We start from the raw sequence: 15,359 nt of genomic DNA on the forward strand, positions 1-15,359 counted from the left end.
TGTTTCAATAAAACTTTACTTACAAAAATAGACAGTGGTGCAGATTTGGCCCTGGAGCTGTAGTTTGCCGACCCCATGCAAAACTGCTAATACCATCACCATAATTCCTGGACATGGCACTCAGGATCAGGGGTACCATCCACAGGTACCGAGTAACATTCACAGGTGCCTCGATGGCTCCTGTTAAAACTGGACCAAGACAGACATCCCTGGGCCAGGAGGGCATCCAGCACTGGGCACTACACTTCAGGCAGGAGCTGGGAGAACAGTACAGGCCCCTGCTCTGGGTCCACCCCCACTTACTGCTGCTCTGAGAAGCAAATGCAGATGCCTAGGCCTTGTGGGGCCCAACAGTGCCTGGGACTGCTGAGCAGTTGGTGAGTTCCCAGGAGGTAGGAGGACTCAGCCTTCATCCCCACCCAGGAGGAGCAAAGACACAAAGGGCATGGCTCATACTGCCCTGCAGGGCTGGAACGGGAGAGCAGAGGACAGATGTGGCCCTGCTGCCACCACCGCCACCCACCACACACATGCGTGCACGCATGCCTACATGCACACACCCATACACACACGTGTACACTGTGTGCCTGCACACTGAGAGCAAGGGCAGCAGCTGAGACTAACGAGCAGGACAGAGGCGTCATAGTCCAGGCAGTGCCCTGGATGGCGGCGCCTGCTCTCCATTCCCTTAGTGAAAGTTTTCATCCCCAAAAGCACACTCTTGCATTAGTCACCATGTCCCCAGGACCGCACCTGCCTCGTCCTCTGCACAGCTGTCTCAGCCAAGCCCCACAACAAACCAATTCCTGGCCTGTACCCCTCCTGCCCCACCAAACTCTACTCACTCTAAACAATGGCAGTTCTCACTGTCCGCAGCCCTCAGGCTGCAAGGATCAGCTGTCACACGCAGGGGTCCAGTGTCTAGTGCTTCCTGAAGACCAGGTTGTTACCTCATCACAGGCGCGAATGCCGTGAGGGTATTTCAACCAGGAGAAAGAATGTGTGTAAGTGTGTGCATGTGCGGGTGGTAGGTATGTGTGTGTGTGTGTAGATATGTGAGGCATGTATGCATCTGTGTGTGTGGTGTGTCTGGATGTATGTGTGTGGTGTGTCTTCATGTGTGTATATATGTGCTGTGTGTGCATGCACATATGTATATGTGCGTGCATGTATGTACATGTGTCATGTGTCTGCATGTGTCTGTGTGGCGTGTGTCTGTGTGTGTGTACGCATATGTATGTACAGGAGCTCTAACTGCAGGATCCTCCTCCTCATGGGTGGCAGGGAGCTCACCAGTCACTCTGGGTTGGGAACTCCTAGCACCATTTTCCCACAAGTAAGATCAGATTCAAGTAAAGATCAAGAAGGGTCAAGAGACAAAACCAGCCATAAAACGGTGGGTTGGGAGCTCCCGAAAGGACCTTCCTCACACAACTAGCCCAGAGGCCGTGAGTCACTGAAGGCAGCTGCATCTTATCTGGGTCGAAGAGTCGATGCTGGTGGCGGCTTGTGTGTGGCACGAGTTCCCTGACACTCGCTCAGGACATGTCCCGTGGAGAGCGTCCTCCTGAGGAAGGCAGGCAAGCCGTCCACCCACCCACGCTCCTGCACGCCTTGTGTCAGAGATCAGCTGTCAAATCGGACGCGCATCTACAGCGCTGGCGCCAAGGCCTCAGCCTCTCACACTCCACATCCCTCGGCCTCTCTGGTTGAGCTCAGCTGGGACAGCCCCCTGACCCCACACTCACCCACCCCCAGTCCTGGCCCGGCACAGCTCTGGCCCCGTCGTGCCACAAGCAGGTGGGGGATAAAGGGAGAGGACACGTCACCAATATCAAAGTCAAGCACATGGCAGGAGCGTCTGTCTCATGCACGGGAGGGCTGGGCTCGGGGAAGCAGAGAGGAGCGCAAAACGGGATAGAGGCAGGAACCACCGCCCGGACCCTCAGAGCCAGAGAGCAGCCACGGGCCCTGGAGTCACCTTGGCTTCCCCTGCAGAGGGATACACACCGTGGAGGAGATTCTGCCTTTCCTACAACACAGTGAAGGCCATTAAAAGCTCTGGAGGAGGGGGAGGGGCTACCTGCGGGGACACCAGATGACACGAAACCCTGGGGTTTGGCTTCAGTGAACTTCTTCCCCCAGCGGGAGGAATATCCCACCACTACACACACACACACACACACACACACACACACACACACACACACACAAATTCTTGCATGAGTGAAAGGGGATGTCCCTTACATCCTTTGAGGGCAAAAGCCCTCAACCCAGTGTCTCCAGAGCACACACACACACACACACACACACACACACACACACTCTTGCATGAGTGAAAGGGGATGTCCCTTACATCCTTTGAGGGCAAAAGCCCTCAACCCAGTGTCCCCAGAGCAGCCATGGGACAGGGGTGGGTTGGGGTTCCAAACACCCATCAGAGTCACGTGTCCCTACTGGATTTCCCGGTGGCAGCCTGGGCTCTAAGCAGATGAGCTTCCAAAAGCCCCGTACTCCCTCGGCCAGCTTCGAACAGCCATTTAAGGTTGTCTGGGTCCAGGGAAGAGGCCGTCTTTGGATTTGCTGGGGGTCCCAGATCTTAGTAGGAAGGAAGAAAAGAACCTCGCAAATCTTCCAGTTTTGTGGGCTCCTCCAGGCAGGGGCAGCCAGGTCTGCAGATACAGAGGGAAGGAAGCTTGGAAATGAATGCTGTTCCCAGGGGGTAGGGAGGAGTCAAAAGCATCCCTGAAGTGCACTGTTTGGGAGTCCTAGACCCGGGACAGGTGAAAAGCACCTGTCTTCAGCCTTTAATGATCTAGGGCAGCCATTCTCTCTGAAGGCCGAGGGAGCCTGGAGGGGCAGGAGAGGCAAGGCGGGCCCCCGTGGTCGGAGAGCGCCTTCTGGATACAGCCATGGTTTGCTTTCATTATGCAAGGCACAGAGGAATGTGATGCTAGACACAGCACTACCGCCGAGACAGGAGCGAGACAGTGCTGTGGGATGCCCAGGGTTAAAAAAGTTGCCACGGTGGCTCACGCCTGTAATCCCAGCACTTCGAGAGGCTGAGGTGGGCAGATCACCTGAGGTCAGGAGTTTGAGACCAGTCTGGCCAATATGGTGAAATCCCATGTCTACTAAAAATATAAAAATTAGCTGGGCGTGGTGGTGAGCACCTGTCATCCCAGCTACTTGGGAGGCTGAGGCAGGAGAATCGCTTGAACCCAGGAGGCGGAGGTTGCAGTGAGCCGAGATCGTACCACTGTACTCGAACCTGGGTGACAGAGCGAGATTCTGTTTAAAAAAAAAAAAAAAAAGTTGCAGGGAAACTGCAAAGAATGTGGGGAAAGGACACTCCTACACACTGTGGGTGTGTGTTGAAGGGGGACAGACCCTGAACTGGGACAGCCTTCTAGGTGTGCAGGTGCAACGAGGCAGTCCCTGTCCATGTGCAAAACGCCCAACAATCACCCAGCAACAGCCCTTCCAGGGCTCTTGTCTACCAAACCCTATAGACCTGCACAGGGACATGAGGATGAAGATGCTGGGGACAGCATGAGTCCTACCTCGTCTACACCACGGAGCTCCATGCAGCCCCCCCAAAGTGGTGACGCAACAGAAAATGTAACACGATGCTGTTGCATTTTTAAAAGCAAATCACAGAACAATATGCAGATCATGACGCCATTTCTGAAAGAACAGAATTTAAAAAGATTCTCTCTGTGCCTATCTGTTTGTAGGTACAGAGAAAGGTCTAGAAGGATAAACATCAAACCTTTCACAATGGTTAATGCTTGTGGGTGGGAGGGAAAAAACGCTTTTTGAATTGAATTTTTTAAAACGCATGTATTCCTTTTCAAACTAAAATGATTTTTAAGCACACAAAAGAGAATCAAAGGCTGAGAAACAATGATTTCACACACTATGTTTGCAAGAACAAGTTATCCCCAAAGCAATTCCTACAGGTTCTGCACCTGTGTTGCTTTTATAAAGCAAGCACAGGGTAATGTGTAATCACTGTTGTCCTGAATGCTTTATCCATGAAGGTACGTGTTAGATCAGGATCCATAACTGGCAGAAGAGCATTTAAAACGCTTTTTTTTTCTTTTAAAGAGACAGGGTTTCACTATGTTTCCCCGGCTGCTCTCTAACTACGAGGCTCAAGCAATTCTCCTGTCTTGGTCACCCAAAGTGCTCAGATAACAGGTGTGAGCCACCATGCCCAGCCTGGCAGAAGGGTATTTAAATAAAGGATGAGAATCCTGGGGAAGCTTTGGGGCCATCCCAAAGAGGGACATTATTTCTACAGTGATCTATATCAAGACTTCCGATTATACTGTTTCAAAATTACAGATTTTAATTAGCCCAGTAAAAATGGGGCAGCTGTCTCTCTCTAGTGACCCAGAACACAAGAAGAGAACAGCTGGTCCGTCCCCATACCCAGCCAGGTGGCAGCTGCATAGCAGCTCTGCATGTGGCAAAGGCCAGGTGAGGTGGCCCCATCAGAAACACCGGTAGCTGTTCCACCCCTGACAGACCAACTCCAGGGAAGTGGAGGAGGTGAGGAGGAAATGAGGTGCTGAGAGCAGACCCTGGGGGAGGCTGAGACAGGCCAGACTGCACAGCACCTGCCTGCAACCCCCCGGTGGTGTTTCAATTAAAGCCACAACCCTGCAGACCCCACCTTCCCCCAAAATGCTTTCAGATCAATTGTCCCCGAGCCTTGCTTCCACTAAAAATTACCTGTTTGTGGTGGTGTTTGGGAAGGGGTCTGTTGAAAGGGAGGCTACACCCTCTTTTGGGGATGTAGCCAAGGCGACTGGGGACAAACAGACAGAAAGGGTAGGTAAGGGATGCATAGAGGTGGGTCTGTCACCAGGAAGTGGCAGACACTCACCCACCTCCTTACGCCCAGTTCCCCCACAGTGTGTCCGACTGACCCCAGAACAGTAAAACCATTGTTTTGCCCCAAGATGGGGAAAGAATGAGATTCAGGATGTGGAACAAGGTGACCTATTTATAAAGCCTCCTTTCACCTGAAGATCACGTAAGTTCCCTCCCTCTGCCACCCCGTCTCACACATCAGTGGTGGCAGCCCAGGATTTTGCAAGAGAAACATGCCCCAAGCGATCTGCTATTTTATCAGAATCAACCTCTGCAGCTTGGCTCAGCCGCTGCCTGGGCTCTGCCCACTCACTGGGGTTCTGTGCTCCCTCCAGCATCCTGAACATGAGTGGCAGGGACACTCTTGGTGGTGGAAGGGCTCAGGACATGCTCCGTGCTGGCTGGGCCATGGAGCCCCTGGCAAAGGGGCCACCACCAGCAGGGCTTGTGACACGTGGTTACCACCCTCCACTCCTCACCCTGCCAACTGCCAACTTGAGGAGGGACCCCTCAAGCAGGGATATAAAAATAAGTCTGTGCCCCTAGAATCAACAAAAAGAACAGGATCCTTCTGGAAAGTTCTGACAAGTGATTTTGGAGAGAAAATCCCACACGGTCCAGAGCTCTAGTCCCTGACCTCAAAAGACCCAAAATGCACCTGCTGTAAACACCTATGGAAGGGCCCAAATGACTCACAGCACTTTCAGGGGGCTCGAATCAGTGGAGCCATGGCCTGGGAAACCAGCATGATATTCAAACAGACTGAAAATTACAATAAATCGCAGCTGTAGCTTAGTCAGGGTGGTGAGGACAACGGACTGTGCCTGATGCAGACGAGAAGCCAGTTCCTGGAGGGACCCCAGGGATACAGAGCAAACTTCCCAAAAGGTGACCCAGACAGCAGCAGACATGCCCTCCCACAGCAACAGGAATAAAACGTAGACTATGGACCACCGACACTGCCTAGCCTTGGGGGGTAACACACTGGGCCCATCTGGTTCACACATGAGGTGGGGCGCCCCCAAAGAGTGGAAGCAGAAAGGCAGGCCCAAAAGCAGCCCCACGGCCATCTCCAAGAAAAGAGCCACCAACAGGGTACCCATAGGGACAGGCTCAGAGATGCTGGTGCTCCTTGCCCTCCGACTCCCAGCAGCTCCCCAGAAGGCAGGAGACGGGGGCTTGAGGCAGGGTGGATCAGGTGGGCCCAGCAACTCCCAGGAGGAGGCTCTGCAGAGAAGCTGGTTCTCTGGAAGGGCCTCGCTCCAGCCTAGCCTCCCGTGGGACTCCAGAGCTCAGGGCCACCTGGCCTGAGAGGAAGAGGCTGGAGTGCATCCAAAGTCTGCCACCTTCCCCCAACAAGGCAGTCTCCTGGACACAGGGGATCCGACCAAACCCAGGCTTTCAGGGTTTCCAAGGCCTGAATGGGAGCCAGTGACACTCTGACCTCTCTCCATGGGATGTGCCAGCTGGCAAAGGTCACCTCTGGGAGTGGTCCTTGGGTCACCCTCATGTCCCTCCAGGGATAATGAGCAGCAGGCTGACCAGGAAAGGGCTGGGGAAAGGATCTGAGGACTCAGGAAGCATCAACCCAGAGAGATTTCAGGGACCATCACCCAGCCTATGTGACAGTCAGGGGGCCGGGCACCCACTCATCTGCCCCCTGAGGCCCAGGTGGCTGCCCTCAAACCACTTGGGGGAATAAGAAGGGCAGCGTTCATGATTTCACTGTAGAATCGCCTAACTAAAGCTCCAGGCACAAAGTAGGAGCTTCATACATGCTGCTCCCTGCCCTCCTCCTGCCGCCTCTCAACACCTGAGGCTATCGGGGACACCTGATAGCTTGGAATCGTGAATGCCAAGTGCAGGAGAGCGGCAGGCAGGGAATGCCACGGCAGGTGCTGGCCCTACAGCTCACAGGGGTGACCCAAGTTGCTCGGTCCCGTCACGAGACCCACAGGCCTCTCTCTATCTGGCAGTGAGGAAAGGCAGATGGAAAGGCCCTGTTTTATAGGAGTGGTTCTCAAACCACTGGTTCTCAACCAGCAACATCAGTCAGCATCACCTGGGAATTCAGAGATGCAAATTCCTGACCCCATTAGACTTTCTGAATCAGAAACTCTGTGGGGCATCCTGCATTCTAACAAGCCCTCCAGGGAACTAGGATGAGGCCAGAGATTGAGAACCACTGGTTTCAAGGAATTACGGCTCAACAGTTTAGAATCTCAGATCCCTATTAAATGAAAACCATCAGGATTACACTTGTACCATAATTTTAAAAAACTTATCTTGGTCAGGCATGGTGGCTCATGCCTGTAATCCCAGCACTTTGGGAGGCCGAGGTGGGCGGATCACGAGGTCAGGAGATCGAGACCATCCCGGCTAACACGGTGAAACCCCGTCTCTACTAAAATACAAAAAATTAGCCAGGTGTGGTGGCGGGCGCCTGTAGTCCCAGCTACTCAGGAGGCTGAGGGAGGAGAATGGTGTGAACTCGGGAGGCAGAGCTTGCAGTGAGCCAAGATTGCGCCACTGCACTCCAGCCTGAGCGACAGAGCAAGACTCCATCTCAAAAAAAAAAAAAAAAAACTTATCTTGATATGAGATATTTCAAATGTTAGGCATTCTCATAAGAAATCTCAATACAGAAATGTAAAAAGTATAAAGTGTTGCCTCTCACCCACTGCCCAGGGAAGCACAGAGTTGTGTCCTTCTAGAACATTCTGGTGCATATGAGAATAGTCTATTTACATCAAAAGATAACACCGCAGATACGAATCCACAGCTTGCTTTTTCCATGACAATATCTTAGCTCCTCCATCAATTTTATGTTAGTGGCTGCATAATATCCCACTGTGTGCTATTATCATAATTTTGGTGACATTCCCTCCTAGATGGACATCTAGGCTGTTTGCTGTAATCACGGTCACGTGTGGGGAGTTAATTATTTCTTCATAACAGGATGGCCTTAGAGCAGCTTCTTTTAATTCAGTTCACGGCCACCTCTCTTCTTACCACTCTCAAAATCTTGGACCTCAGGACCATCCGCCCCACTATCCACTTTTGGTAGAAGAAAATCAAGTGTCCAAGTCACCCACCTCCAGGTTCCTGATCTTTGCAACTGACTGAGGCAAGCCCAGGGTGGTGGGGAGTGTCTGTGGAGATAGCCGGACTGGACGTTTCTCAACTGGACCTCGACTGGATCTCGGCCAATGAACCTGAGAGGATTCTAAAAGGAATTAGGCTGTGTACCTCCTTGTGCAACCCAATCGCCATTCCCCGTGTGAGATTTCATGGAACTGAGCAGGATGCCAAGGCAGGGGTAAATCCCGGGGCCTCCCAGGCAGGTGGTGAATAAAAAAGGACTTCAACATACTTTTCAGGCCACAGTAACCTTCGGGCACTTCCTCTTATACGCCAGCAGCCTCCTTCCTCCAATTCTATCAACCTGGAACACACCGGTCGACGCTCAAGAGGGGAGGGTCCCAGCAAGTTCAAAGGCAGTGAATAAATTCATCCTAAACTTCCCAGGCAAGCAGAAGGGCCTGGGGGCCAGAATGGCACGGCACCAGCTCGTCACATATAGGATCAGGCAGAGTGTGGAAGTGACTCCCAAGCTAGCATATCAGTGGAGTATTACCTGCCAAAAATGCTAATGGGGGCTGGGCGCTGGGCACTTTGGGAGGCTGGGGTGGGCAGATCTCTTGAGCCCAGGAGTTCAAGACCAGCCTGGATAACATAGGGAAACCTCGTCTCTACAAAAAATACAAAAATTAGCTGGGTGTAGTGGTACATGCCTATAGTCTCAGCTACTTGGGAGGCTGAGGTGGGAGGATTGCTTGAGTCCAGAAGGTTGAGGCTGCAGCGAGCCAAGATGGCGCCAGTGCACTCCAGCCTAGGCAACAGAGCGAGACTCTGTCTCAAAAAAGTAAAAAACAAAAAACCTGCTAATGGGAAGGATCTCCGTACAAGAGCACAAGGGAAAAGCTTTCCTACGTCAAGTGAAAAAAAAGGTCACAACTGCATCTGCCCTGAGACTAAAACCTCGAAAAAACTGTATCGGCATACTCAGGAAAGAGGTAGAAAGGAGCCCGGAGAAATGAAAATGTCGCTATGTTTAGAGTGATGAGCTTATGAATTCCCTCCCTTTTAAACTTCTTTACTGTTGTTTTGTTATTGTTGCAAAAACATAAATGGATGAGACCAAATGTCCATCGATGGATGCATGGATAAACAAATTGTGGTATACACATTCAGTGGAATATTATTCAGCCATAAAAAGGCATAAAGTACTAGTGCATGATACAATGTGAATGAACCCCCAAAACTTTATATTAACGTGAAGGAAGCCAGATATAAAAGGTCACACATTGTACGATTCCCTTTCGATGAAATGACCAGGATAGGCAAATCCATAGAAACAGAAAGCAGACTGGCGCTTGCCTGGGGCTAGGAAGCAGGGGGATGGGAAGTGACAGAGGTCTCTTTTAGGGGTGATGAAACTGTTTTGGAACAAGACAGAGGTGGTGGTATACCATATTGTGAATGTACTGAATGCCATCAAATTGTACTCTTAAAAAGGTGAATGTTATGTGAATTTCACCTCAATTAAAAAAAAAAAACATGAACGGATGAAAAATGTCTACCTCGATGACAAATGTCTACCTCTCCAAGATCCACACGGACAGGGGGTGGGTGTGGATGGGGGTGCAGGGCAGAGAGAGGCACAGAGCTTACAGAGACCTGGCGGTTTCAACTGGGCTTGTTAGCCAGGGTTACATAAAAGGACACCGTTGACGCTCAGATGTGGGGAGTGAAGAGCCTTCGAGAGCAGAATTGCTGCAGTCCAGGCCTCTGCCCTCTCCCCTGTCTGTTCTCCAAAGGAAAAAGTGCAGGGCTGTGGTTTGGTGGCCCTTGCTGCCCCGAGACAGCACCTGTAGATGGAGTTTCTCCAGAGGAGTCTGGGATGTGTGCCTACATCTCCACCCGTGGGCCTAAACTGTGGTCTGGGGAGGGGATGACCCTGCGGGCTGGCGGGGGATGAGGACATGGGAGAACCGATGTCAGGGCGATCCCTACACCGGGAACGAGGCAGGATGAGGCGGTAGAGGGACGTTTGGATTCCTAGGCGCCTACTTTCTCACTGAGCAGGTCAACACGCTGAGGCAGCTCCAAACTGGCAAAGGCCCTACTTTCTGCTATCAGGGAATTGCCCAGCCACTGGGATCCTCCGTGCTCTCCCACGGTGGATGCTGGGGCGTGACTGCCACTATGAGCTGCACCATGGAGCTTCTGCCCACAGCTAGGGGTGCCCCAGGCTGATGCACATGGTTTCTGGACTTGTCACTATGCAAACCTCTTCTCATGGGTTGCATTTCTTCATTCCCGTGGAGGGATCGTCACTCACAGGCCTGGCACAGCCCAGGTGTCTCATGCCGGGTGCTGCTACTGCCCACAGATCCTCTCCTGGCCAGGCTCACTCACATGGAACATGGGAAGTCGGCTGAGAACTCGACCATCTGAGGCCTGTGCTCTGAGTCGCTTGCTCACCCACCCCACAAGTACCTGCTAAGCCCCTAAGACAGGTTAGAATGAGCTTCTCAAGACCTTGCTTTGTTTTTCAGTCCCTGAGTGCCTCAACAAGGTGGCCAATTCAAAAACACAGGCCAACTAGGGTGGGCGTGGTGGCTCACGCCTGTAATCCCAGCACTTTGGGACGCTGAGGCAGGCGGATCACCTGAGGTCGGGAGTTCGAGACCAGTCTGACCAACATGGAGAAACCCCATCTCTACTAAAAATACAAAATTAGCTGGGCGTGGTGGCGCATGCCTGTAATTCCAGCTACTCGGGAGGCTGAGGCAGGAGAATCGCTTGAACCCGGGAGGTGGAGGTTGCGGTGAGCCGAGATCGTGCTATTGCACTCCAGCCTGGGCAACAAGAGCAAAACTCTGTCTCAAAAAAACAAACAAAAACAAAAACACAGGCCAGCGTGGTCACTGTTCAGGAAGGGAGAACAGGCCTTCCCCTGAACTGCTAGAAAACATCTTCCCCAAGAGGAAACTGGAAAGAACAAACAACATGGATAAGATGTCACCGGCAGAAGTGACCCAACTGAAGAGATGGTCTGGCAATGTTCAGCTGGTGAACAGTGGGAAAACACCCAAGTCCAAATAATGTGCCTCAGGGCTGGAATTCATTCCAAAAGTATTAAGCACCTACTGGATACACAGAACAAGCAGAACTTGCTGCCCTCAGGGAGCTCACAGTCTAGTGGGGGGAGGCAGGCACCACCCAATCATTTGAACAATGAGTGCAAGCTTCAGGGGAAAGGGCTGCTGGCGGTGGTTCTGCCTGCATCTCCGAACTCTCCCCCAGTGCCTCCTCCATGCCCTTGGGAAGGGGTGGCAGCTTGGATGTAGGTCTGCAGTGTCCTGGTGGGGAGAGGTGTGTGCACCCTGCTTCTCTGTTCTGAGGCCGGGGGGCCAGGACCTAAGCACTGCGGGAAGTTTCTCAGAAAAGCAACTTGGATCTGGGGTGTGCCTATTCCATTTATCACATTTTGAGAACACAAGGGGAAAAAAGGGGAAGTGGAAAAAAGGGAAATTGGCCCAATATCCATTGAATGGGCTAGTCTAGGACAGCAATCAGGGCCCGAGGAGGAAGAGACAAGAACAGAGGCACTTGCTTATCCCAGCAGAGTCAGCCCAGTGTTGGAAATTGAAGCCCAGGACTGGCCTTTTGAGCTAGACCAGTCTTCTCCCCTTCCCACTCTGCCTCCCCGCACCGCGGCCAGGTACACATGAGGACTACAAATGTGCATTTCATGTGCTCGCCTTGCTGGGCAGAGCTGCTCTGCGACATCAGACAGGCTGCGTTGAGAAAGGTATTTCCTCTGCGAGCTGAACTTTCCATAAAATAAAAAACAGTAGCATGTTACCTTTGCAGGCAGAGGGGCGAGCAGGGGACGAGTGCGTCCCACGCCCCTCGGTGGCAGGGAAGGCCAGCCACATCACAGCACAGGCGGCTCAGACCACAGATCCAGGTGCTGCGGGGACCCTCCCCAGCCCCACAGGCTGCCGTCTTCCTGCCAGGCGTGGAGTTTCCACAGCTGGAGGAGGACCAAGGTCCTCTCTGCCGAACACACTATTTCTAACATGGTCCCAAGTTTCCGTTCCCATATCAAAAGTGCCTCTTTTCTGCTGAGGCAGCAAGACCTGCCAACAAAACAAACCTCTGGGACCCACGTTTTCACAACACAACGCCTTGCCTTGAAATGCACTACAGTGAATCACTGAGGTGTAATTGTATCGGCAGCTGGGCTGGTGGCAGGAATCCGTGTGAAAGTCAGACCGCGGGGCTCGGGCCAGTCCCCAAACACCAGTGTCCCTGCCTTCCCCCCCAGGCCCCTCCTCTGCTGATTGACAGCACCCCTTCTCTAGGCCCCCAAATGGAAAACCAGACAGGAGTGAGAGCCTGCCCAAGGAGAGTCTGTCTCCCTTCTTGAGAACAGTTCCCATAGGGGTGAGAGAACCGGTCACCCTGCGTGCCCTGCACCCGGTAACCCTAGGGCGGCCCACAGACCATCACCCGGGAGCTTGCTGGAAATGCAGAGTTTCGGGCTACTGCCCCTGAATGGCACTAGCCCCAGACCTCCGGGTGACCTGCGTGCCCAGGTGGTTCAGGGCTGTCGGTGGGGGTCCTCCTGAGGTGGGGGGGCTGGAGGAAACACACATCAGAAGGAAAAGGTGGAGGGGCTTCCATCCCTCTCCAAGCCAATCCTAAAATACAACTGACCTGAACCAGCCACATCTAGAGGCTGACCTGTGCCACGCAAGGAGCAGGCAGCATCCCCTGTCCTGCCACCAGGTCCACAAGAATGGGGGGCAGGGCACATAAACAGGCTGCCGATCCCCTTGCCCAGACCCTGTAGAAGCCGTCAGTCACTCGGGGTCTGGGAAGACAGAGGTCAGGGCGACCCTGCTGGAGGCCCCTCCCCTCCTCACAGGGTCCCTGCTCTCCACCCTCCAAGCCCCTGACAGGCCCTCTCAGCTTCTCCAAAGGTCCCTTAGACACCAGTGGCCACATCAGCCCTGCTAGTCCTTAAGAACCACATGAGTTATAATGATGTTCTTTTCACTTCAAACAACCCCATCTCACAGGAATCCCATCTGTGTGGGATCTTCCAGGGGCCCCTCCTCCACAGAGACTTCCCTGGTTGGCCTCCACTGCAGCTGTCTCAGAGCACCTCTCCTTCGCCTCCAAACTCGCCCCGGAATTACCTTAGGACCCTGGGTCCTGCCAGAACCTGGCCTGGTGGTGAGTCACAGCCCTGAGTCCTAGCTGAAGTCCACGCCCCACCCGAGACCACCCACATGTGGCTGGCCAGTGAGCATTCTCAGGGTGTCCCAGATACTAACCGGGGGATCTGGAGTTCTCGAATGTTCCAGGCAAGTGCCTGGGAAAAGACCCAGGAGAAAAGCCCCACAGATTCTCACTGCTGGGGGGAGAATGACAGAAGAGGGGTGAGGGCAGCACCTCCGGAGATCCCACAGTAGGGGGGCCTCCCTGCCGGGTCCCTAGGCCTGCCTTCCCTGGGCTGGGTCAGCCCTGGCCGGAGCAAGCTCCACCGTCTCCAAGGGGAAGCGGCCCTTGGTTACCACTGGCCTGGAGAACCAGAAGGCAAAACAAACACTGGAGGCCGCTCCCGGGCCCAGACTCACTCCTCACTGCTGGGAACAATTACAAGGTAATCAGCCGGGTTTTCCAGAGTCCTCCAGAATGGGGCCAGGGTGTCCACACTCCTGTCCTGTGGCTGCTGCACCCTCCCCAAGACCCAGAGACCCCCTCATCCCATTCAGGAAAGCACAGCAGAGCAAGGCGGGAGCCCCCCCCAGGAAGCTGGGGCGAAGGCAGAATCGTGGCCCACGCCACCCACGTTTCACAGCCACGAAGTCACATGGGGGAGGTGACGCCCCCTCAGACCTCAAAAGGCGGCACTGAAGACCCTGGCCCTGACTCAAAGGTGAAGCCAGCACGATTCCCTTCCCAGACCCTCTTCCAGCCGTGACCAACTCTCTGGTTCCCAGGCAACTTGTCCTGAAATGAACAGAAACTCACCAGCAAAGGAGAAAGTATACTTCCTCCTGGGCGAGGCCGGAGCTGGCAGGAGAGTGGCCAGGGCAGCATCTGGCTGTGCCCCCTGCCCTCCCCAGCAAGTGCTGTCCTGGAGGGGCCTTAGGCGCAGCCAGGATAGCCTAGGCATGGATCCCCAACTGCCTCCTGTCACAGCACACCCAGAGCCCCCAGAGAGTCACGAACCTCCTCCCTGGGGACAGGGTCTCCCCTGGGCAGGGGCACCCCACAAAGGGGTCCTGGGGAGCCCACAGCCAGGGCCTTGGCTGTGTCCCAGGTCTCCATGAGCAGAAGCCTGAAGAAATGGGGTAGGGGAGAGCTGGGTGGCACCCACCCCCTCCCCCCACCAACCTCCATGTCTCCAGGTCTGTGGGGAGAAGGGAGGGGACAGGCGACCTGCAAGGAGAGATGTTGGCCCCTCCCCCATCTAAGCACTCAATGTCTTCCACGAACCAATTCAAGCCATGCTCTCTCTTCCCTCTTCCCTGCAGGGATGGAGATGGGGACATCTCCATCCCTGCCTTTTTTCAGAGACAGGTTGCTGACCTTGGCCAGAGTGCTGGCAGCAGATCCACATCACTTCCTCACAGGAAGAGCCACCAGGTCACTCTCGTAAGTTACCCCTCCCGCCCCTAAAGGCACTCTTGGGTCTGTTTTTCCCCATGCTGGTCTTGGTCTAGAGCAGCTGCCCTGGCTTCATGGGGCCCCAGGAGAGAGACACAGCAGAGTGAGGGAGCAAGAGGAGAATGAACAGAGGTAGGGAGCAGGGAGGTTCATCTTTACCAGCGGCTCTGCAGCTTCCACAGATATTGGCTCAGGGCCCTGGTGGCCAGGGAGTCCCCATCAGGAGGGTGGCCTGAGGCTCTGAGTGGGTGCCACCCCCAGAGAGGCACCTAAGTGGGGACCCCACCTCAGCAAGGTTGGAGGCGCAGCACTCACAGCTGAAGGGGAGAAAAGCCCGCAGAGGGCTGGGGTATGAGGTTAGGGTGCACCCCTCCCCTACCCCCAGCCTCGCCCTGTTCTCCCACCCCCCCAAAGAGGGCTTCCTGTCCCCAAACCATGGAGGCCTTAAAGTTAAAACGAGTGAACAATCTCACTGGCTAGGTGGGCAGGTAGCTGGCCAGGTGTGAGGTGCCTGCCCTGGCTACACTCCTCCCGAGTGTCAGGAGCCCTCTCCTCTTCCCCCTGCTGAGCCCCCATCCTTGGCCTCTTAGAGGGACTTCAGGGCCAACTCTTGTCCTCCACTCTGCCTCAGAGGGGGAAGGCCATTGAGCTGGAGCCAATCCCGGGGGTTAGAGGCTCAGATCCTGACCTTGTGTGCTGGTAACATAAATGGGAAAGTTTCTAGG

General features: G+C 54.0%; 1 protein-coding gene across 2 annotated transcripts in view; it reads right to left on the reverse strand.

The window, feature by feature from the left end:
- SPSB1 (splA/ryanodine receptor domain and SOCS box containing 1) overlaps positions 1 to 15,359 on the reverse strand; it is a 78,029-nt gene that overhangs the window by 18,346 nt on the left and 44,324 nt on the right. The window contains exon 1 of one of the 2 annotated variants that reach the window (XM_024235873.3): positions 7,977 to 8,044. The exons of the other annotated variant lie outside the window; for it this stretch is intronic. The gene's annotated coding sequence lies outside the window, so the exon portion shown is untranslated. Of the gene's footprint in view, positions 1 to 7,976; positions 8,045 to 15,359 lie in introns of those variants that run through there. 2 annotated transcript variants of the gene reach the window in all.

Source organism: Pongo abelii, chromosome 1 (genome assembly GCF_028885655.2).
Source record: "Pongo abelii isolate AG06213 chromosome 1, NHGRI_mPonAbe1-v2.0_pri, whole genome shotgun sequence".
NCBI lineage: Eukaryota > Metazoa > Chordata > Mammalia > Primates > Hominidae > Pongo > Pongo abelii.